Source organism: Cephus cinctus, unplaced genomic scaffold, assembly GCF_000341935.2.
Source record: "Cephus cinctus unplaced genomic scaffold, Ccin1 Ccin1_scaffold0007, whole genome shotgun sequence".
In the NCBI taxonomy this organism is placed as follows: Eukaryota; Metazoa; Arthropoda; class Insecta; order Hymenoptera; family Cephidae; genus Cephus; species Cephus cinctus.
The window spans coordinates 344571-369209 of NW_014332758.1; the positions used below are offsets into that span (position 1 = coordinate 344571).

The 24639-nt window shown below is 39.3% G+C and overlaps 1 protein-coding gene and 1 non-coding gene across 2 annotated transcripts in view; both read right to left on the reverse strand.

Moving 5' to 3' along the window:
* The window catches only part of LOC107267303, a 133178-nt gene that overhangs the window by 60649 nt on the left and 47890 nt on the right, over positions 1-24639 (reverse strand). The gene's annotated exons all lie outside the window — the stretch shown is intronic.
* Positions 9735-9816, reverse strand: Trnas-cga. Its single transcript has one exon. It is a non-coding gene; the product is annotated as a tRNA-Ser (tRNA).

Below are 24639 nucleotides of genomic sequence, written 5' to 3' on the forward strand. Positions count from 1 at the left end.
CACAACGCGTACTAGTACCGATGACACACGACTGCGCATTCACGTGCATGTATCGTATATCCGTAGCCTCATTCGCCGTGACTCCGGACCGAAGAACCGCTTGAGTGATCTTTCGTTTGCCGTTTTGTTCACGTCCTTCGAAGTAAAAAAACGTGACACGACGTCAAATACGTCACTTCCCTCGCTGGTAATAACACATGTTACATAACTGGAAACTAATAAAAAGTCACGAGTATATAGCAGAAACTGATGTTCGTTAGTGTCACGCGTTCATGACTCTGTACCATCTTTTGGTACATTATTCTTGCCATACTGTTCAATTCTATATCACGTAGTCATCGAAGAGTCTGATCATTTTAAGTGCATCTTCGAATGCAATTTTATTTTACGATGGTACATGAGATTACGCTATTATTGATTTGGAAAAATGTATTTTTTAGATGCGTCAAACTTTCACACACTAGCAAGATACTGCTTAGACTATGGCAAAGGAGTCACGTTTACTATATCGATAATCGACTCGTGACTTTAACTGCATTTAGGATGGTCGGCGCACCTAAGTTGCGGACCATTAATTCCCGTTGATGGTTCGTTGGGTCTGGATCAATACTTGGTGTACGAGAACGCGAACAGTTTGAATTGGTATCGTGGCTACCCACGAACAACCAATGGATGGATGGAGTTTAACCCGCATAAATTGCAATAGATATTCTATATGACGGAGTGCCTGACTCTAATGAAGAAGCACTGGGAGGCTAAAATATACAGGTCAAGTCGAGTTGCTCATCAGATGGAAAAGGACGCGCCTGAACGAAGGGCGGAAGAGATTTTCATAAGAATCTGGAATACCAGGATATTCGATGAAAACTGATGTTTCTATTAATTTCTGTCATTCAATGTAAGCATGAAATCCACAGTGGCAGTGGAAAGAGATTTAATAATATCGTCTTGTTGTTTGTTATATTGATCAGGGAATCAGCAATTCTCATTGAACCACCATAAATCTATTGGTATCTCTTACCTAATCAATGGTGACCGTAAGCTATTGTCCATTTTGTTTTTATTATTTTTTTTAGTAAATTCAAAAAGATTCTTACAGTTAATTTACAATAATCTCTAATTATTCTAGAATCACGTAATATGTTTAAAAATAATAAACCTATTGCTATTTTACGTAATAGTTCGTGTTCAAAGAATCTCTATAACAGAGATAAATAAAATTTCTATTAGATGGCAACGGCAGGGCGATCGAATTTCAAGGAAAAGAAACCCACTATGCAAAATGAACAAAATAATACATGTCCATGAGATGTTCACTTTTCCTTGATAGATAATTGTAATGAAGTATCAACTAAGTATGAGAAAGAATACTAAGAATAACTCGAAGCTGCGTTGATAATGATAATTTTGGCAAATCGACACTCGTACGATATTCACACAACTCGTTAAAGCCGAGCTGTGTGAAAATAATAATGACTTCTATGGGATACGGTAAAAGAATGACAGATTCACATCGAAGCGACATACTTTCCACGGACACGCCCGAATGCTGTTTCGATCGACTCAAAAGAATGCCAAGAGAGCTCTGGTAAAAGCACCGATTTATCAGGAACGTGAATCTAGAAACGATCGGCGCAGCAAGACTTATCGTCAAAGGCTCTCCACGAGGACTGCCTTTTTCTTTTTTTCTTTCTTTCTCTCCAGCAAATCCCGTCGGCACCAACCGATTTAAGCCGCACTCTCAGCGCAACGAAGGAGCGAACCTCGTTTGGTAAGCAACGCGCGTATAGATCGGCTGCCTCGAACCGAATAAAGTTCGTGGCCGATCGTGAATTTTCGGACGTCGCTCGGTCGATCGGTTGCCCGCCGATCGGTCGTCGGCTGCACAAGCGGTCAACGCTCCTCTGCTCTATACGACTCGACTTATTCCCGTAAAGAGCAACTCGTCCACGAGCGCGCATGCGTGCCTACTAATTACGTTTTAATTGCCGGTCGGGGTAGTGCACTAATTGCACACAAGACTCAAATTATAATTTGCTAATTGGTGCACTTACTGATTTCATAACAAGACTGCGACGGGCTTTCCTTGACTTATCTGAAACAAAAAATTCAGCGCTGCATCGCACGTATGCAGTAACGATATTCGCAAAACCACAGTCAATTCGCGCTTGTTTCTAATTTTTCTAATTAGCACGCACAGGCTATCCATTATTTATTATCACTTGCTGGCTCTAAATATGTACGTATAATCGCAGAATCGATCACAACATGACAACCACGTATATTATTTTTTCGTATACTGTCAAAATAATATCCGAATCACTTTCATATTATATCATATTTGGAATACTCATCAAAAGCGTTCAAGCGATCCTAAGAAATACTACACAACCAAGAAAATCCAGGTTTCTTCACTTATCCAAGACTTTCATCTTTTACATCTTTAACTGCTAGAAATTTGGTTTGTTTTCATTTATTATTTTCACACTGCAGATTATCAACATTTCCATAAAATCTGAATCGAATGTTTTCTCTTTCATTTAATAAAATTACCCGTGTCCCTGGTATGCAATTATGGTTTCCAGCAGAGCATTAAGCTAAGCCATTTAGTACAGAGTGGTCGATCAAAGTCACCAAAATCACTACATCGAAAAGGCCTTGTCGACTTATCCATCTTAATGTTATCGCATTACGAAGGAAATTCCTTAACTTACTGTTGCGCGCACAGCAATGAGATATAGGATAACAGATAGGAACTTAATCTGTTGTCAAAAAAAAAGTGAAAGATCGATAACCTCTTGGACACAATTATTACGATTTGCAAGACGTTTCAACTAGTACTCCAAAGTGCATTTACGCACATTAATGCAGCTATTTTTTTATATACCATAGCTCAAGCAGTACGTGTAAAAAATAGCAATATTATACCATGTTGCTAGGATAAAGTCGACAAGGAATTCAAGGAATGATATGGGAACCGTTTAAATAATTATTCGAGGGAAAGCCTCTTGTACACCGAGAGAAAGAGATGATAAAGTCAATTAAATCTGGAACTGCAGGTTGTCAATTAAATATTTAGTTGATATAGCGAAATAGATGTCTAAATAAGTAAATGGATACTCAATTCAATTAAGCATACGTTCGATCAAATAAAATTTCGCAACAAAGCAAATAAATATATTTAATTGGCTACCCACAACCGCGAATTCAGTAGATTTTGCCAAGCCTTGCTTGTAGTGTACGTTTCTACATTGTAACACTTAATGAGCATAGTGCACACTAAATACACGCAACTGAATGCAGATACCGCTAACAGCTGCATTTTAATACGTATAAAAAGCACCATAACGTCTGTACATATATGTATATATGCTAAAATTTGCTATGCCATGTATGATTGAAGTACTTTATACATTAAATAAATCAGTTATAATATCTATATGTATTATTAATAACGAAATTAATATAGATGGTTTAAAGGCTCACTTCTCGTATTTAATCGTTCCACAGATCAATACAGTTAGATTTGGCATCTAGACGGCCGATATATTATTGACAATCGATAACGTCTAGTAAGCTTTATGATATCGGTTAAATATCTATTGAAAAATAATTTTAATAGAGCCTCATTCAAAGCGAACATATCTTAAGGAAAATCACGAAAATGATCGAAATTAATTCAAGATTAAATGATAATCCTCTTCTTGAAAGTATACTTGACTATATTCAAAGTCCGTGATAAGCGGGAAGATCCTTGGCAAAGATGAACGAGAGGACGGACGAAACACGTGATTACATGACTATAGTGAAACACGTCAGATGCCGCAATAAAGAGGGAGAGTAATATGGTAAATAAGCAACGGGACAATCCTATCAACATAGCACACCTGTGTAGGTCGTTGCAATGAGGCCTTTAAAGAATTTAGCAATGCAGTTAGGTGATAATGCATTCAAAAATAGATTCCAAATGCATTTATTAACGTACAGTTATATAAACACACAGAAAAATTAGAGAGGCTTTGATACAATGAAATAAGTGTACATGCCAGAAATGTAAATTCCGTCTAAAGAAAGGATAAGGATTCATCAACCATACATCGCTTTGTAACTAAAGGGCCCAACACGTTTTTGCTCCAAATTATCTTGAAACATCTTTAAGTTTAAATACAGTCATACGAAAAAAATATAGATACACTGTTGAAAAAAATGAACTATTTCTTGAGACGCAAGGTATACATGCAACATTTCTTGCAACGCTCATAGACAAAATAACCTAGAGTTTAGTACTGTTATGCTCCTATTAAAACTTTAGAAAATTCTCATGCAACTAATTTCTCTCAGTGAAAAAAAAACTGCTTTCAAAAAGGTATATGAACTTTATTGTACAACTATAGGTAGTGGTTATGTTTGGCTTGTCTGACCAACGACTTGACCTCATTTTTCATAGCCCCGAACTCTCCAAACAAAACAATAGAGTTACATTTCATAACATGTCAGAATACTCCCTTGTATATTATTATAGATCATACCGAAAGTCTATTGGCAGTATAATATAGACAAATTGGACAATAGGGTGGGCTAAGCGTTTGGAAAATAAAATTTTGGTAAACACTGTTCAATGACCATCTGAACAATTATTTTATAGACTAGTAACAGAAACCGTAATAGCGCGACGGAATCTACGTGTCTATCTTACGTTTGGGGAACCCGAAGACTGCAGTATGAAGGCCAGGTACTGTCTCGTGGAAAGTGAGTGGATAAAAAAGGAGTAGACAGCTGACCGTAGGAGGATACTTTAACTCTCTATCATCTGTGAAGAAAATGTCAACTGGTATGACTATCAAGTATCTAATCAATGTAGCCTCAAGGAAATAAGATTGCGGTATATAATATTATAAATGAACTTCCATAAATGATAAATAGGTACCACTCAAGATAGAGAGCCAATCAGTGTTGTAATAGGTAGACAATCGTTACACTTCGATAGTGACGCAAGTACGTCGAGGAGGGAGAAACGTCTGTTCAATTTCACTGAATTTCTTGACTTTTGATCAATATTACCTACACAATTATCGTGCAAGAAATTCTTTCAGTATAACTCATTATTGGAATATAGTGAGCTGAAAGAACTGAGAATTCATACAATAAACCATCGTCTCATTCATAACTAAAAGAAAAAAAATGATTCGTACAAAAATGTTTTCTCAGACGTAAGAACACGCAGAATGGTATAAAAGTAACGTAAAACTGCATAGTGAATTTTTAATGTATTCAAATGGAGGACAAATAATTAAAAAGAAAGCAAGAAACAATAAAAAATTCTATCTGCCTAACTATCTAATTGGTATTCCAATAAACCTCTCGTCAGTATCTTGACAGTTACAAGATATCACAATGGTCAGGCTAAATGAAAAACGTGCTGCAAGCATACCCCCCCGTTATGATAACAGTGTTTACACAGTGTTAAGAAAAAAGGGGATACCAGATTCGGTCCGAGTGTAAATAATAGCTAAAAGTGAATCGTCCAGGAATACCAATAACGAAAGCGTATCAGCCACAAATAAAATACTTTCGTGTCCGGAAGCGTGAAAAAGCATCTAAACCGTTGCGGGGAGCGAAGCCACTTTCTCTGCCGAGTCTTCGTGGGGGCTACGACAGCTCGAACAAGTTTTCGCTGGAAGTCATAGGAGAAAGAGGAGGCCAAGAAAGTGAGGGAGGTGATGCGGGGGTGGTGAAGGAGATGGGCGCGGAGGAGGATGGTGGCGATGCCGCTGCTAGGAGGTGAAATGGGGATGAGGAAAAGAAAAAAAGTTGACACGAATAACTAAACTGTAATAAATTGGCTAAATATAAACGATCGGACCAACGCCACTCAGCGGAGCTCAAAACCTTAAAGAGATTCCGCAAAACAGGCAGATGTATCGCCGGCAGCAGGCTGGAATAATGGTCCCTTATTATGGGCCGTAAACAGGCAAAGAAGAAAAAAGAAGATACCCACAATTCGTGTTATACGTGCGTAACTATCAGCGAGATTGAAAATTGTTATATATGGCTGTTTAATGTGTATGGTTGAAATTTTGTTGAATCGACCGTTTTTACAGGATATTTCGAACCATTATCGATTTTTTACTCGGATATGTATACAGGTTCTTTATAGATTTTAATGAAAGGTACAGTTTAACGGAATAAGCTTTTTTACGGACAAAAAGACAAGATATTATAAAGAATTTGTGGATACACGCAATGTAGTCAAAAAGAAAAGCATACGAATTAAAATTCTATTGTATGACACTACATAAGTTTTGATAGTTTCATTAACAAAAATATGTACACTGCCGTATTTAATTATCTCACTCTTGAGAATCAAAGCGACATCCCTTCCTTGATATTCATGAGTTTTTCTTACAGTAAGATATAAATCATCCTTCTGAGATAAACGTTAAGAAATTTACATCCCACCGTCGAGAGGGCTCTAAACTAAATGCGAGTGTATCCAGGCAATATTTGTATGTCCAAAAGTTTAAAAACTCGAATTTTATTTTTCATATATCCCACAATCCCCAAACCCTATTGAAATACGTACACAAGATCGGTATAGATATTATCCCCATTACAGAATAATTCGAGCTTGCCATGTCGCTGTTTCTCAACAATTGCTCATCGAATTAACGTTAATACACAATCATAAAATTATAATTAACCTTCCAGCAACCATTATGTTGCCTTTCGTCTTTTCGAACGAGTATTGAATGCCAATGCTATTTTTTTAAGTTAATGTGTTTTCATAAAAGTGCTTGGTCATAAAAAAATGAGTACCAGTGATCCCCTGTCGTAGTGACTTATGAAACAGTTCAGCGTAATGGACTTGGAATTGTAATTGCAATAATTTGGTTATCTATATATATACATATATATATATATATATATATATATATGCGATAGTGACGCATATATATACATATATAGATATACAGAGAAGGAGAAGCAGCCAGCAAACATGGCGCAAAAAGCATTCCCCGTGGAGGAATCTTTGGTAACGGTAATGCGGAATTCGTATTGGTCAATCCTGTCGGTGCCGCAGCATCCGCTCCCAATTTCCAATTGGTGTATGATATGTATAAAAGCCAATGTAGGTATAACTGCCGTATTTATGCGTAACGCCAAGAAATGTCTTACGAAACGAAACGTCAATGCTTTAATGAGAGGAAGACCCGATCCGTAAAATGATAAATCTGCACGGAAACTTTTCAAGCGAAATCGCAATGTGCAACCGTGAGTTGACCTGCCAATCCGCAGGGGTCACTTTACTCGCACAACAGTTCCCCGTACACTATACCTATATACTTAAACCATATACCATGTACATACGTAAGATTGTAAATACGTTCATACGTGAGCACCTGCCATATACTACGGCCGCATATATCCTAGCACGTGTTTCTCATTTTTCTCACTTTTTGTTTGCGATGAAAGTTTGCTTGATCTCTACTCAGACGCTACGTCTACGGTTTCTGGAATAGCACTGCGCATTTTTGCATACCAGTTAAAACGCGCGAAGTTATTTTGTATAATCGATAACCACGCATGTCACACACTGAAATTCGAGGACTCAATCGAAGCACTGAAAAGTTTCTACGAAAATATTTATTGAAATTCGTATGTAGTCATTCTTATACTTTCTCCCTTTTTTGACTAGAAATTTTGCGGCGTCATACTTCGGTGTATAATTGCGAAACGTGATAATGTAATAACGAAAATACTGTAGACTGTCTTAATCCAGACATAAGAAATTTGGAAAGTGAGGGTCCTGGAAAACATCCGAAGAAAAAAGAACCGAGATAGCACAGGTAGGATACATAGTAATCGTACAGTGATGTAAAAGTCGCAACACGAAGTTGAGCATCGTAGGTTGAAAGATAGCGTTATTTGTTTACGGGATCAGTATTTATAAAGTATTGCGTGGCAGTGAAAAGTATTGTTGTCATCAGCTCAAAATTTATCCAGAAGTTGCTAGAGAACAGGAAGAGTGTAACTGACGAAGAGAACGCACGTACGTAAGATTGTATTATGAAATCAAACAAGTTCACCTTTCGCCAATAAACCTTAGTATGGCTTGATAGCTTCAACCTATAATTTATATTGTATTGTATTTATAATTTTTTTTAAATCCCGAAACACATAATAAAGGACAAAAAATTGGATCGAACAAATATCGCTCTATTTATTGTTTAAGAAATTTTTATATTTTCCATTCTTTATTCTTCTACTTCTAGAGTTTCAATTAAATTATTTATGATGAAAATGATAATGGTATTATTAAAGTAGGATATCTTACTGGACACCAATACTCCAATTGTCAATCGTGTTCTTTATATAAACCGCGCTAGTTTGTACTTAATTATAGATATTTTTTTTAACCGAATCCATGCTAATAATAAAAACAATCACGGATGGACGAGCGAATTCGATGCTTGACATTTTGCAAGAGATCTGCGAAGGATAACGGCTTGTTAGAGTAGCACGCCGATGTGAATCGGCGAGCACGTGACACAAGGTCGTACGATCACCTTGGAACCCCACGCCTCCTCGCCGCCACGTCCTTTTCTGTCGGTTGAAATGCTACGACTACGGGATATAGCGGAACTGCCATTTTACAGTTGCTTCTCAGTCACTTATCGTAATCCACATACCTAGGTAGGTGTCTATGCTTTCGCTCAGATATCTCGTTATTATTCGTTAATTCAAAATGCAATATTACATATATCGGCGCAATATATTGTAAATATCGATGGATGGATTACATTTTTTAAACAGACAATAGACTGAGATTAATCCTAAATTTTTAACTAAAAAAATATACAATGCGTTCACGAATAGAACTGATTGAGAGCCACTGTCCTGCTTGAGTATCGCAATAAACAAGGCGACGAATCGACTTTACGTCGATAGATAAGCGATAACGTATTTCGATAACGCTTATGAATTGGGTAAGAGTAGCTGACGGATTTGTCCTCGATAACTGTTCACCTTTCTAATAGTGTTGACTCCATTGAAATTTCAAGTACTTCCGGTGAGACCTTATTTCTACGGCAATTAAATGTTATCTCATTTTCAATGTTAACCTAATGCACTTATTTGCCAATTTCGTGTAAATTACATTGCACCGTTAAAAATCATATAGCGTCTTATTAATGGCACTTAATAACAATTTTAACGTTCTTACATGATAAAAAGAATTTTCTTGTAAACGAGCTGCATTCCCATATTCATTCTATAATATTATCCACGTTTCATTTTAAACTCGCCAGAACGTACTTGGCTTGGACTTAAAAAGTACAAGTCGAAGATCCTTACTTTATCACAGATTGTTTCTGTAAAATAAAGTGTCATTCAAAATAAGTTTAATTAAACTTGAAAACCGAAGGAAAGATGAGCACCAGGTCACCAAGAGAAAAAAAGACATAACGCGCAGTATGTGATTTAAAATTTCTTTTTTATGTTTTCAGGAACGTAATCAAAGGTTTTGGAAATACAGTTCAAAAACAATATTACAAAATTGAAGTTCAATAGAAATTTCTAATTACCATCACCGTGCAGCTCTAAAAAAATATGAAGTATATTTGTAGGACTAGGAAGACATTTCGTATTGGAAGCGATAAGACTACTTTTTATTGAGGCCGAATGCACTCGCAATCTCACGACTTACATTAGTAAAAGCTTTTATAAAAAAGCATCGCAGCCGGTAGGATTCGAACCTACGCTCCCAGAGGGAATCTGATTTCGAGTCAGACGCCTTAACCACTCGGCCACGGCTGCTTATTCTTCCTTAGTTTTTATGGCATTAGGGGTGGAAACTACCCCCTCTCGTTGAAAATGATAGTTTTAGTCAAAATTTATTTATAGAATATATGTATATCGCTATAATGAAAAGTTACGGTAATCTATCAAAATTATATTAACAAAATAACAATAAATTATAATTGAAATTCTACGTGGATGATTATAGCACACTATACGGTAAATTAGAATACAGATAATATATCAAGTTCACTAAAGCGGATTGAAATTGAATTGTAACTGCATGTTATTTTCCTAATGGTATGCTCGATGAAAGTACAGTTCGTGAATAGATTTTATTCTTTAAGACTCAATATGATTTGCTACAATCTATATTTTATCGTTAAACAACGATTTACATTATAGGCATCAAACTGAGAAGACAATCGTTGCCTGAAAAATGAAAACTAACAAATTTCGAAATAAATAATTTATTGTGCGTATTCAATTTTTTATTTTTTTTTCCTATATGATACATTTCAAAGACATTGCACGCAGAGTGAAGTTCATTGTTGTAATACCAATATACATATAAATAAAATTTTCTTCGACTCCACAGATGATCCCCAAAAAGCCCATTCATGAAGAAGTGCAATTCTTTTAACGTTTGATAACAAGAATGCACGTAATTTGTATATTCCCAAATACATATATGTTGACCTTGTGCACATATGGTGTAAAAAAGATGGGGTCATAACAGTGGACAGTCCCGTTTCCAAATACACGTCAACTTCGTGCGTGCAAGGCACCATCTTGAAGGTCATCTGCATCGTTCAATGAATCAGCTGTGAAATTCGCAAGGTTTATTCTAAAATTATAAACGGATACGCATAAATAGAATAGTCGAATGCGTACAATTTTTGACTTTGAATATACTGAACCCGAAGTAGAGATAAAATTCACAAAACCTCTTTGCAAAATTCGTACAAAGTCCCTGAAGTATGTGTTAATTCCATTCCTACTTACTTTCAGGATGTGAAAATAATAATATTGGGAAAGAAGTACAAAGAAAGAGAAAAAAGAGAGAGGCATTGTAAAATAATCTAAGAACCATACTAGACAATCGTATCACGAATTGTTCCACAAAAACAGAGAATCAGATTAACGGTTCTCATGCTACTAGCATTTAAATAAGATCCACTTAAAAACGTATATACGTTATATGTAAACCGTAGGATAAAAGCACAAGAAAAACACGAGATTCGTCATTTGACAGTAAATTATTTAAAAAATTTTTACACAACCATAATACATACATTTTACGTAGTGCTCATCGCGAAGCTCATTTCCGTGGCCCCTATTTGGTATCTAACAAAAATCGTATATAACAGAGGAGAAACTTGTGGTTTTTGTAAAAAAAATTCATCATCATTTCAGAATATGAATAGACTCCCATTACTTATTATTCAACTACGGCTGATATACGTGGATACGTCCAATGACTTATAAATCGTAATAACTCACAAATCCCGTTGCAAGTCCGCGAGACCCACTCTCATTATTCGCGCTCCTATCATAGAACACGGGGGAAATAAGGTCACGAGAAAAAGAAACAAAGTGTACTTCCTTGAAGGATCGTTATGTATTTACTCTCGTAGAATCCGGATGTCTAGGCGAGTGAGCGGGCGAGCGACCAGTTATAATCAGCGATCTCTCAAGTAGCCAAGACCGTTTGCGGCTGTTCCAGATTGCGTCCTTGCCACGGAGTGCAATGGCGTTCCAACTATAGTTACGTATTTACGTACGTACTTCTATACCGGGTGTAGTATACTATTTAAAGAACGCATCCTCTGCGAAAAATTCCTCGTGGTTTTGAAGAGGAAAAACAAAATCTTTCGAACAAATAAGAGATCCTGGTAAAGCTAAATTACAGTGGAAGAAATATAGTACTGGATGTAATGTCGAATGAAAATTTATTGTATATGTTCTTACAATCAGTTAACAAGTTATAATATATGATATATATGTATATTTGCATACTTTCATTATGCCTGCAGCACTTTAAAGACAGTCAGGTTGTATTTTACAAAATTCAGCAAAATTATCGAAACGAGTTTGCGTAATGTCGTGCATTGTTTTGATGCCGAAAACTCAAAGTGAATTAATATTTATGAAGTTGTAAGTACGGAGTTAATGATATGTATACAAAGCTGCGGGATTCGACGCAGTATGACCCGTACGTAGTTAACTATCTGTTCATAGTATATACCGGGTGGGCGCAGCGAGGCGAAGAATTAAAAACACAATCCAATCGTGATAGTGAATAATTGCCAGACCGTGATTCCGAAAGTCACGTGACGAAAAGTTAAGATAAGCAAAACTACTTACGTAGTCTTGCTATGTTATATATATATATATATGTATACATAAAAATAAACGATCAAAATGTGACGCTAGAAGTGACTATAGAATTCATAAAATTTCTTAGGACGTGAATAGAAGAGAAATGCCTGAATGAAAGGTATGCCTCAATTTCAAGAGTGTCGCTTGCTATTTAATAATATTTCTAAATATGTATACTCTCCATATATATATTTTAGAATCCAACGCAGTGTGCACTACTAGAAACAAATCTGCTTCCATGGCTCCACGGTTGCCAAACTAAATATTAAAGCATGCTTTTGCAAATTAAATGAGTTACCTAAAAAAAACGAATAATCATAACTTTGACACATTTAATATACAATATCGAAATGGCACAATCGTAGTAGTAGGCAATATCATCAATACCCATAAAATTGAATAAGACCCATTATTCACACGTACTGTAGCAAAGTTGGGACCAAAAAAACTGACTAGGTCAAATATCTGCCTATCGGAACGCAAAGATTTTCCAAGCGAGAATGTGCGTAGCTGCCACTATACCAGAATCGAGTTAATTGAAATTTCATTACACCAAAAGTGTTCTTTAGCTGTGTCATAGCAGTGGGTGGAATCAAGGGGAAGTCGTCGGTAAAAAATAGAAGTGAAGAAAAGTAAAGAGATAGGAGACGAGTGCGGAGCATGAGTTACATCTCACGTGGAGAAAGTTGATGCGCGGGATAGAAGAAGTCGCGGATGTGTTCTCGAGTGGAACGGGAAGCGCGCCACTTGGAAGTCGCAAGAAGATCGTTCCTATTCGTGACGCGTCCTTCGAACACGTTTACTGGCGCGATTCACGGCGCGCGAGACGATTACGAATTCCCCTATGAATATTGGCATTTCTTGCGCGTCGCGCCTCACCCTTCATCCCCATTATTCTCTTTGATCCGCACGCTCCCGCCCGTGCTGCCCCCACCGGGCCGATTCCGAATGTGCGTGATCTTAACTCATAGTATGTTAACGATGCTAACGACCTCTGTAATTTCCGAACGATTCCGAAACACAGGCACGATGCTTGTAACGTGTACTTATATCAACAACTGTGTGAGATCTAATTCTCGAACTTCATGTATGTGCGTATGTGGATAACATTTGCCCACATGACCGCCGCTGCGTCTAACGTGTCCCGCGAGTTTAGATCCTAAAGGCAATGGCGGCTCTTAGTTTTGCATAAATAATTCCTTCAGCTTCGTAACCACTCTCTCCCTCTCATAACGTCGCAACTGTCCGCCTCCTAGTGACTGTTCTCAACAAGTTATGAGATAAAAGCGTGGTGCGCGAATTACGTTGAAAACTTCAAAACCGTCCTCTTTTTCTTTTTACCTTTAGACTCTACATTTCGATATACGAAAGGAACAGCAAGACAGAGTTGGAAATGAAATGTTCCGATCAGTCGACAAAATTTTCGATTATTGCGAATCACCCGTGTAATCTCTAAATACGAATTTCAGTTTAAGAGGCGATGGGAGCCCATTTATTCGTCGTCGTTGCATAACAGTAGGCATCGAACTCACCGCGAGCAAAGCACGGGTCGCGTGAAGCTCACTCAGGTATCAGTTAAAAAATTTATTATACTTGACACGCGGAGTTAAAAATTCACCGTTATAAAGGTACTTACGCCTAGCAACGCATGAAAGTTGCTGAGTGATTTTTTTGATACATTAATTATTCCCGCCAAGGCCTTTTTACAGCGGCATTCCAACCACCAGTGACTTTTATGCAGGAACAAGTATAGAGCAGGTAAACCTATGCAAGTGCCGGGCGCAAGTAACTCCGTGCGCCACTAGTATCTGATATTTCGATGTAATTCTCATGACGTTGTTATACGTCCCTTTCAAAACTCGTATAAAATTGTCGATGCTGTTACTAAATTTCCTGCCATCCGATACACCTGCATAGCAAGGACAGAATTTCAGCCAAGAAACTGTCAAAGTGTATTTCAGGTTAGGTTCGTATATGGTTTCATTAGCAACGAAATTTGTGTCTCGATTTCGATCCCGATGACAGAATTGCAACACGGCATTTTCGGTTAACGAAAAAAAAAAGTAAATAAAGGATAACCGCAGGAATCTCACGAGTGTCTTGGAGCGAACAGATAATGGTGCATTAAGCAGCTCTCGCGCGTGCATATTTTTTTCTGCAATGTGTCGAATGCACGAGAAACACGAATTACATGCAGGCGTTTATCTGTACTATGTACGTACAGTGGACGTAAAGATATTTGAATTTCAATTTCAAATCGCATAACGGGTTTGCGATATAAGAGATATATAGATCATTTTAGCGTTACTTAATCTCAATTTGATTCCTCCCCCCTCCCCCCGCCCCACCTTCCGCTCTCTACTCTGTCTCCGTAACACAACGGGAGCGTAGGTGAACGAGGAGAAAAAGGATAGCGACTGACATTGCGAGTTAAGATCTCTTTGCTATGAGAAATTTCAATACTTTTTCTTTCTTTCACTCTCTTGGACTCTCTACGTATCTCCGTTACTCTCTCGTTCCGTTCTACTCTCCCGTGAGCAATCGTGGGACTGTAATAGGAATGGTACGAGCCGTCAATGTCACACAGCCTTATCATTTCCAGTTGACTAATACCGGACGGCTGCTACGGTTCTGTATATTATCGATACAGCTATTGGATACGTTCTTCATATTTGCTCGCAAATAGTACGTAAATAAGTCTTCTAGGTCACAGGTGGAACACTGAAATATGATCTGGTTTCTCTTATCATTTTTTTTTTACTTAATAATTTCATCACAGCAGACAGGAAGCCCACTTTTATTTTCGAAAATAACAAGGTAGTCAGAACGCAAGACGCAACTGCCGTATGAAGGGAACCGTGTGAGCGAGTCTCTGGTTTACCCTAACGAACGATGTAAAAAATTGTTCGGCGTTAATTTCGTGAGTGCACTACGCGTGAAAGTGCACGTTTGTAAGTTCGTGCAGGAGTCACCGCAAGGTCTCGAATTCCCGTTGGCAGTACGTATATGTATAGGCCAATTGTGTAGGACGGGGAAGCGAGAAGAAGCGAGAAGGTGGACGAAGGAAAGTAAGGAGGAAGGATGAAAGAAAAGGAAAGATTGAGAAAAAGTAATAACGCCGTGGGAGGAGGACCCGCCCGCGCCCCGGGCGTAATTTCACTTGACCGATTCAGGTCGAACGGGAAAAAAATTTCTGATTACAAGCGGTGCCTGGTGCCACGTATATCTTTATTTCGCAACTCGTCGTGTGACGCATGGTTATCCGATATATCCGAGCACCCCGCGCGTAAAACCGTAAGTTAAGCGAGCGAGAAAAGATTTATGGCGCGCTCGTGACTTCGCCGGTCGTGCTGTGTTTTTCGTGCAACGCGATTTTTACTTTTTCGCGACTAACCGATGACACTCGTGATATACACGGCTTCGTACCTACGTATGTAAGTAGATAGATAGGGTACCTGTTGCCACGGGTCCAGAAAGCTTACATTTCTCATACCGCAAATTTACGACATAATTCTGTATGATCCTTCTGTGTGGATTTTAGATGCACTCGTCCTTACGACCGCGTAAACGTGGCTTTGCCGTAACGTAGAATCCATGCGATACACTGATTTATAAAATTTCGTATATCATCAAAAATCAAACGTTGATACGACTCGGCACAATGATATCGAAGGCAGCTGCATAAGAATATTGCGCAATGTTACAAGCGACGGAGCTAACCGATCGATTTGTCCTCCCGTTTTACATTTCACGGGCATACTATAGGTATACGAGATAGGTCCAAGTAGGCAGGTAGATAGACTCAAAGTTGCAGTATCGGTTTTTTTTTCAATGTTCTGCCGCGCATGGTCACAACGTGAAATCAATCCGAGTAATCCGTTTGCCGGTTCAAGAATGAAAGAGAAAAAAATCTCCTCGGTTTCACCGTAGGCGGCGGCGGTCAAAACGGCTGGTAATCCTATACATGGGGTATACATTATATCTCGATTAGTTGGGCAACCCCGGTGAGATCTACTGTAATTTCAAGATGCGTAATCCCGCAGCGGGTATCGACGGGGAAATAGTGAGCGCGCTCCGTGCAGCCACGTGCAATACGATCGTCGTGTAAAAGCAGAGCTTATCGTGTGCGCGCGCAACTAGGCGATCGCCAGCGCCCACTGGGACGTAGAGTAAGCAGTTACGGAGTACAGGTGTACTCGTGGACATCGTACTTTCGTATGTAACTGTCGAATACAAACGGCTTGTTTCGAATTCGCGCCAGGAGCTAATATCGCCCTTTGATTTTCGTGGCAATTACGCGACTAGTAACGCAGTACCGAGATACCCTTAATGCTTGCATAAATAGGCGCCTGTTTACTGCGTGCAAGAGCATAAACAAGGCGGCCTCCAATGCGAGTTGTAAACAGACGCGAGACACGAGCATCGGGGCGACTGCTCAGCCGCTAGAAGGTAGATGGCATAGAAGATGGAAGGTATACAGAGATGCGTTCTACAGGATCGCAAGACCCTCCCGTAGAGACTCGTAAACCAGGTTTAGCGAAGCGCTCGAGCAGAACTCGATCTCGAGGCCGCTATCTCCACCTTTCTACGTGTTAAGCGGCCCACGGATAAATATCGGGCCGAATGTCGTCCATTAGCTCATCGAGATCTATCGATCCCAGGATCGCGATCGCTTGTCTCGTACACACGAGAGTTTACTATGCTCGCACCAATTTGTTGCGCGATTCCACCGTGCTGCGCAATCGATCGATGCGCGTAGGATGAGCTCGCTTGCATACACTCCTTCATACTGTACAAATCGCTCGAATCTTGTACGGTTTAACTGTCGAACCTGTCCCCTATGGAGAATCATTTGCATTTGCTCTTTATTTATTGCACTCTCGTTTTATTGCTATTCCGAACGACGTAACACGTGTGGATACTGGTATGCATTTTTTCGACGTTATAAACTTGTCCTCGCACTTCACATTCTCTTTCATTGCGTCTTTATTTTTATAAAAAGATTACTCTCGTTAAGATAATTTTCATGTTAAAAACAATACGTGATTTATCCATATTCGAATTCCGTCTCTACGCAAAAGGACCCCTTTCACTCGCGAGTCCTGGATGAAAGCGTCGTCGTCAGCTGAAAAGAATTCGCGAGATTTTGTCACGCATCCGTCCAGAGAGCGTGACTCTGTGGAAAGCCAAGTTATACTGTACGGTACAGCATCGAACCAGTAAGAAATTCTTCCCATCAATTAAAGCGCAGACTCCGCTTGCACGGAATTAATAGGCCGTTTAAGATATAAACAGATCCATTACCTGCGGACTCGTAAGGACTGCTCGTACTTAATCTGTTCCTGGTAGGAAAGCGTTCACGAGGATCTTGGAGCAGCGAAAGGATAAGTAAAATATCTATGCCGCCGAGACTGTTCCTTGGTAAAGGTTGTACACAATAGGTAACGAGAATGCAGACTTACCGATATAGTTGTGGACTCCGTGTAGATTCACTTTCCACCATTCACGGTTTATGCGATAAGTATGTGGCGAAACGCATATGTCGCCTTCTTGGACTTCATTAAAATACTCATCCGATACCTGCAGGAAGACGCGTTGTTCGGTTCAGCATCCAAAGAGGATCGTCGGAAAGGGGAAGGTTCTCAAGGCAAATCCGTGATTTTAGCATTGAAAGAACGGGAAATTATCAGAAGGGAATCGCGCTCCCATTAATTATCTTGAGTAGATAACCTGGCCAGTGCGAATAGAATCTGCTATTTCTATACTAATAGCACATAAAAGAGTAAGTGAACTACTGTACTTGTTATATGAATCTAGGAGAGCTGAACCTATTCCACGTGATGACTCGTCACTATTTTTCTAGATCTTTTAAAGAGACGTTGAGGAGACTGACGAATAATTCATCACGACAGTAAGATCGGAGATCCGACGATCTCGACACGGTGCTGGTAGACTGTTTGATAAGGAAAGATCGTTGCCAACCAAGAGGAGGAGACTCGCTGTGGGTTCGCTGTGAGTCATTATGGAAGAGTCGAAGTAAAGGACGGGATGAGAATTGGGTCTATTAATTACGCTAGGTACTGATCGGGACAGGATTAATGGGCTGTTTAAGTTGTAAACGGACGACGTAAATCTTGGAATCGTGTCGCCCATCGAGCCACGACTCCGCCATCCGCCGCTCTCAGACCGATGAAAGTCCGTTGCTCGCGTTCAACCTCGCGGAATCAAGAGACTTTCCTTTGAGGCATTTTGTTCGTTGCTGGCGAATAATACGAGTAATGGCTTAATAACACGGCATTCAGTTCGCGTGTTACGTGTCTCCCATGCCTTTTTGCTACGAAGCCGCTCGTGACGTTGTGGCACCTTGCCTCCCTGCTTCGTCATGAAAAACTGTGAAAACGCTTGAAACACGGCAGGTCTAGACAAGTAGACATAGCTACGAAGTCCAGCCTGGGACTTTCTACGTCACCGGTGAAATGCACCGAATGCATACGACAATCAGCGTAAGAATAAGAATGACTCAGTGCATTCTGGCGCATTGCGGTATCACGACTATTGACCGTTACGAAACTGATCTTCATCCACTTGTTATACACTAAGGGAGGTAATAATGCAGTTTTAGGACTAAAGCTTTGAATTTTTGTATTTTATCAATTATAATAAATTCATTTTTATTTTTAAGATCACGCCTACTGCCCATGAGTAACCAATTTAGAAGATACACGTAATCCAAATGTTCATACTCCATAGAACTATACAAATTATTATTCTTCATAAAACCGACTACTTAGCCAATCTAAAAACTTGAAGTAGAGTAACGTACGTTAATCATATACGTCTACCAAAGCATACAAGCTGATTTACATCTCTCTGTAGTTTCACATTGAAATGGTTTCAAGCCTTAAGGTTGAAATGCAATGAATTATATTTATTCATCTAGATAACAGAGCGTGGTGGAACAGTAGGAATAATGGAATTGTCCTATAGTTTCTTATTCGTGCACTGAACCATTTAAGCTCCAACAAGCTCTTTGGAATCTAAAGTCAATAAAAAGACAGACAATGCATTAAAATCGGATACCTCATGTGATTCATTGTGTATATAGAAATAAATATTGAAAAGAACTCCAAAACTGATAAGTTACCAAATATTTGTTCCGCGACCCAATTAAAGAAAACGGTTCTCCATTTGCGCACTGAATAGTCCACAACCTCCTTATACAGGCCCACCGTCCACACCCGCGTACCGCCGTAACGCTGCCGGTTTATACGAGCTATACGAACTGGGTATGCCAAGTATCCACGGTACTGCGTCTGTCTGCCTGCACGAAATACACTTCGATATTCTTGGCCGGGCAAGTGCGCACCGAGCAGACTGTAAAGTAGCCTGTTTTTCCCGTCATAAAGGCGCGGATAGTCGAGCTAGATATATATTTTCGTGAGACTAGGTAAATGCACGTATAAGTCCATCCGAAGAATCCAATAAAATTTTATTGGAACAGTCAAACTGGTTGTCCCTTGTTCCCATGCATCGTCGATATAAGCTTATATACAGCTACGTATATTCGCAAGTCATTAAGTATTTATCCACAGTAACGTGTGTAACGATCTAAAATTAAATTTTTCACGTAAAAGAGCTAATCTTTCAATTAGAAAATAATATCTGAGTTACTCGTTATAGTATTACAGTAGGGTATAGTAGAAATTCTTGGGAAAGAATTAAGAAATATAATTTTTGATAGATTTCTTGTCGCCAAGGTTATTTTGCCATGATTGGATAACGACATCGATATCTAGTTTTGACAGCTGGAATATGTAACGTAGTTTTTAGATTCCGTCATGTGACTACCAGCTAGGGAAATAAATTTGTTGAATCAATATACATCGAAAATTAGAGCACTGTCGTGTTAAGTGCTCTAGAATCACATCGGAGTTAAACATCTCCACAATACTATAACCTTCAATCGCAGAAGAAACCTGCTTCCTGAAAATAACGCGCAGAATTCGCTGTTATATACGATCGTTAACGCACGTTCACTCTACCGCTCCGATACATTATCATATGTCTGTTCCTCTGATGTAGTAAAATTTTGAATACAAGTTGCCAGTCCAAATTAGTAAAGAATATGGTTGGCGATTTCTGTAGTCTTTGCACCCATTACTGGCAGAACCTCTTTTTAAACAGTCGATTTAAATAATTTATAAATTCAAATTTTGACAATTTTACTAAATATAAGCGAAATATAATACAGACTATAAATAAACTAAATATCAATAAAAAATGTAAAATCACCGACACATCTAAGATTGGTAACTAAATTTTAATAGAAAATTCTAATAAGGTCATCGGCGATATTAACCCGGGAATAGGCTCGTGGGATGTCCGAGACTCAATGTTTTTCAAATGGAGAAAAAAAAAGTCGCGCGATCATTTACGCGTTAATTAATGTATAACGACGTTCAGTATTCCCTATGTATACACAAGCAATGCGACTACTACCTTAGGCCATCTGCTGCATGAATCCAAGCTCTGACGTAACAATGTCTTATGTTATTGCCATACTATATTTTTAACTAGACGCTACCTAGTTCTATTATTACGTGACCCGATTCGAGGAATAGTAATATATGCTTATCAATATGTAGCGTATCAAATGCTAATAAAACTTTTTAACTTAAAAAATGGTCACCTCCACTTCTTCTTTATCAGAAAGTGATTGTTTTATCTTGCATCGCTATTATGTACATTTTTTCTATTATCTTCAGTATCAATCACACAGACAATAATCCTCATCGTCCTTTGATGATCTGATTATACGGAAGATAATGCGTAACATTAAAACTTTTTGTCAAGTGCAAATTCATTTTTTTATATACATTATCTAAACACGTGAGACCAACACACACGTATACGGTAGTGTCACAAACTAGCTTCCGCCGTAAATCATGAGCACAGAGTATGGATACCTGAGCACCAGAGAAAGATTAATTGATAATCGAAAAAGCATCTTCACATTAAGTCAAATTTGAACAGTAAAGTATCCTTCAAAAGGTGTCACAAGAGACGGTACATCAGACGCTGCCATTAAGGAGCGTTCACACCTCTACCTCCATGTACCGCAGGGTGCAGAAACACAAGAAGCAATAACAGAAATATACGCAAGTTAACTTCTCGAGGGTGGTAGAAGCTATAAGGTAATCGATATGGGGTAAACGCAAAACTGAATTGAATATAAAAAATGAGCCGTTTGCCCCACACGTCATTTATCTCGCGCACGGAGACAAATTGCCTGGCGAGTGAGAGTAATAATTTTTCCGTTGAAAAATGGCGGCGCACGGCACGTGCAAACGTTCTCCTCGCGCTCGCGACTCGGTCGCGCATTACCGCGCGTTAAACGAATGCATGACCTTTCCGAATGGTGAAAAATACACGCGGGGGAATAAATGGTCCAATTATCACGGCTGTCTGCACGGTAGAGAGTGCATGCAAAAAGCCGCTCAATTATAGTGGTAAAAATGCATATTAATCTGGCTTCTTGAGACTTGCGGTGCGCCTCGTGCACCCATGTATGCATATAATGTATAATGGATACGTACAGTGGACACTTATTATTTGCTCCTGCACCTTCCATGCATACGCACATAATGTCTGCAGTAAATTCTCGAACTGTTTTGTGAAAAAAAATAATAACGTATTTCAACTAGGAACGCTAAGTTACTTTATATATAACATTAACTAGTATCACTGTACATGTCTACCATATAGGTTGCCTATAAAATTAATTATCGATTTTTAATCCGTCGTCATAACTGCCACTGCAATCAACGAGAAAACATTAAATATTTAATGGAGATTTTTTTTCACAATGCGAATACGAAAGCGAATACTTGAAAAAGTTTCTTACTTGATAAACCAACGCTAATCAATGTAAAAATTCATTTTGATTACAATCGGCTCTCGATCCTCGTAATCTTGTCTTCCGTCGCTAAGTCAGAAAGGATTTAGAAAATTATAACTAAGGAACTTCTCGAGACTAAATAGCTTCCGTAATGCTTCAAAACAATAATCGATTCCGATTAACCGATACAGACTGATGTCTATGTATAGTAAGATCTTTCTTGAAAATTTACATAGATAGAACCGACTAATCTTTCCGATAAGTTGATCTACGTCGGTATCGTCTCCTTCGTTAATACTTCTCTATCCAGTTGATTTACTACAGACCTGGGGCAAATGGTACCCTGCTTAGGTACGTGACGCAACGGGCGTTTATCGTCGATTGAGTCGGCCCCGTGTATTCTCGGGTCAAGCCAAGTTACTTGTGCCGCGTAATGCCCGTCTATCGAGCGCTCAAACGTGATAGTAGGGAAAGAGTGCCAGAAAAGGTTGCGAGTGGAGGAGGCCAGGGTGGGAGACTAAGAAAGCAAGAGGTCAGGAGAGTGCGGGTGTAAGAAAGAGAAAGAAATAAAGGGAGAGACAACTCCAGCGAAAGAGAGTCGATTGAAGTGGATCAGCACCTATCTGGGTTAATGAATTACACGGGGAAAAAAAGGAACGCACGAGGAATACGAGCCGCGGAAATAAGCACTACTGCCAAAAATGATCTCGATGAATAACTATAAGCTGATGAATCTTCGTAAAGCAACAAATTATCCTTAACGATACTTGTACATGCATGTTTCAGCCTCGTTAGGCTAGCAGCCAATTAGATTTTACTCCAAGATACGAACTTTCACACAAACATCCGAAAAATAAGTGGTTCCTTTGTGAAGAAATTGATGCTCTCACAATGAGGATACGTTATTACGTTAATTGGGCTTATGAAAAAAAAAGTACGCCTTTCAGATATTTTTTCATGGAAAATTTTATTTTAAATCAGATATCTGCAAAATGCCCTACGTTGACTCATGTACACGTAGGTGTTACCGGAGCCACTGATCCGAGCATAATTACCTTGCTGAGTCCAGCATAACTTATCCCTTTAGCGTTTAATTGTCGCTCGGGTATAATTTCACCGAAGCAGTCGCCGTAACTCGGGGTCATGCCTTGCGAGCCGATATCGTAATGTAGGAGCCGGAACACGAACGGCCTTGTCGAGGAGAGCTGACCACCGGTCTACCACGCCCTGTTCTGGCATTCACCACTGGAGACATGGCCTGCACAAAACACACATTGACACCCGTGTCAACGCACGCACACACCGTACTCGTTCCGTGAGAAACGAGAGAGACAGTAGCTGCTGGTCAACTGGACATATTCACCGGGAACTGAAATGAAAGAGATTCGCGGCAGCATCCGTGATGATCCTGGTGATAGAAATTTCAAAAGATTTCAATAGGCTACCCTGGCGCTCTTTGTTACCAATTTCGACCAGAGTCTGATTTTCCTCGTAAGAAATTTCGACTAGTGTCAGACATTCGTCCGAAGCTATCTAGGTCAAGGAATCGGTATCGCGTAATGGGAATTACTTTTATTTTCTGATTTTTGTCCTGGTTCCAGATCGATTCGTGAAACTCTTACGATACACACGTTGCCATTGTGTTGTACGCGCACCGTTCGAAGGATTGATTGCGATCCAGTGCGCGTTCGTTTGTCATTGCCTCGAGGCTATAGGTCTAGTATGTATATTCCTGCTAAAGGATTCCCACGGGATAAAATGCGAGTTCAGAATCGATTTCGAACGGATCACTTACGCAAAGAGCTCCAATGATAGACGAGAGCGGCCAACAGTAGGTACCGTATAGTGTTCGCATACGTAATTTTCAACGGCTATTATACTGGACGGACTATGACGAGTTCCGACCGATTTCACCCGAAATGACGGGTTAACTTGAAATCTGGTAATAAGTTGACGGATAGAAGACGGAAGGAGAAAATACCAGGTACAAAAGTGTAAGGAGAAAAATCATTGAAGAAGAAGAAATGCAGACAACCATCCTATGCGTGTATATAGGTATAGTAACCTCCGGGTCCATGGCCCAGTTTGTGCACGTGTCCAATACGCACGTCCTAGTACGAGTTACGCATGTGCACGTCCGGTCACGCGTCTGCGTGAACTCACCTTTAATCGGCAGTACTTACCTACCTACCTGTACGTGCATGCTTGCGTATCGGTAAGTACATACGTGACCACTGAAGAAATACGAGAAAGAGAGAGATTACGTATTAGCAACGGCTGGAACATCCGCCATCCCCCTATGGCATTATATTTATATATATATATAAAATATGTATTCAGCATGTGATAACTATGGGACTGCTAGACTCACGAGCCGTAAACTGCGTCAGAAGTTTTGTAATTGGAAGCTTTGCCGTGAGTACTATGATCATCTGCAGTGCGAGAATTGTACGATCGTTCTTCATTTTTCACCATTTTTATTCCCATAGAAGAATATTCTGTATTGAATTCGCTGTCATTTCCTGTTTCTCCACAATTCTTAAGTTTCTTTTTTAATATTT